The following is a 1378-nucleotide window of genomic DNA, read 5'->3' on the forward strand; positions in this document are numbered from 1 at the left end:
ATATCAGGATAAACTCCATGTGCGTGTGCGTGTGTGTGTGTGTGTGTGTGTGTGTGTGTGTGTGTGTGTGTGTCAGTCAGTCTGTAGCTAACACCCTCCCATCTTGTCACATACAACCACAACACATGTACCACGTTGATCCGAGATTCAGTCCACCGCTCAGCCGAGCCACGCTGCGTTTGGATGCTTTCCCGACACTGGAATAAAACTTGCAACATGCCTACTCAGCTAATCAATGGGATCAATGCTGTATTGCATCCGCTTATAAATATGTTGACAGCTGTCAGGACCTGTAAGTCACCGGTAAAGTCATCTCTTTGCTCTGCCGTGACAAACAATATAGACTGTGTACTCTGTACTGTATGTGGACTTTGCAGGCTGAGAAACATCCAGCGCCGGGCTCATTTCACAGGGCTATATTAGCGAGTTTATGCCTCTAGTCTCAGCGCTCCACCCCTGCCATTGATTCCTGTTTAAAAGGCTATGGCTAGTCAATACTACCTCCTCATTGCCATCTGTCTCTATTTACTAATAAATAAAGTGGAGCGCATCGACTGGTTTGGCCAGGCCTGTAAAAGCATGCATTGTAATGAGCGCTGGGCCTCTGCGGCCAACGGAGGAGGGAGAAGGTGGGGATACTCCACCTCTCCACTCACTTTGTCTCTCTGTCTCTGTCTCCATGGCTCTCACAAGGCACAGCACTCCAATCAGGGTAATTGCCCGCCGGTCCAGTTGTTGTTTAACATCGCTCATCAGACGAAATGCGGTTTCACTTCAGCTGCATAGATTTTTCTCCTAAGGCTTGCTTGCATGTTCATTCTTGTTTTTCTTTTTTTTTTCTTTTCCTCGCAGTGTGTAGGTCCGCTCTTAAGGTCGTGTCTGGTCGTTAGTCAGATGTGGCCCACGAGCACTGCCGCACCACACTCTGTCACACTGATCAATTACAGATCATACAGATGGGCTCATTCGGAACGGCCCTCGTGACGCGTTTGCTCTAAAAGGCGCTCAATCTTTTCTGTCTGCCTCCTCCCTCCCATTCCTCTTATTTTTGTAACATCTACATCGGAAAAAGAAATTATGTTTCTGTTAATAAAGATATGTGAAGGAGGAAAACAATCAATATTTGTAATGAAGGAAATTCCTCGTGTGAGGCTAACTCAATACACACAACTACAATATCAACATATTGTTGGTATTATTATTATTACAAGAAGAAAAATAAATCCATACATACACATTCACACGTACAGCCTCAGAGTGCGTTTGGCTTGACACTGATTTCCTGAGTGAAGGGGTGGTGCTGATGTGTGGAGGCTCTCATAGCTCAGCATAACACAGTACTGCTGTGTCAACTGTGACCCCAGCGACCCTGCAGGAG

The sequence above is a fragment of the Brachyistius frenatus genome, unplaced genomic scaffold, assembly GCF_029030835.1.
Source record: "Brachyistius frenatus isolate BFR_SWC_R1_liver_20210118 unplaced genomic scaffold, ASM2903083v1 Contig_9, whole genome shotgun sequence".
NCBI lineage: Eukaryota > Metazoa > Chordata > Actinopteri > Embiotocidae > Brachyistius > Brachyistius frenatus.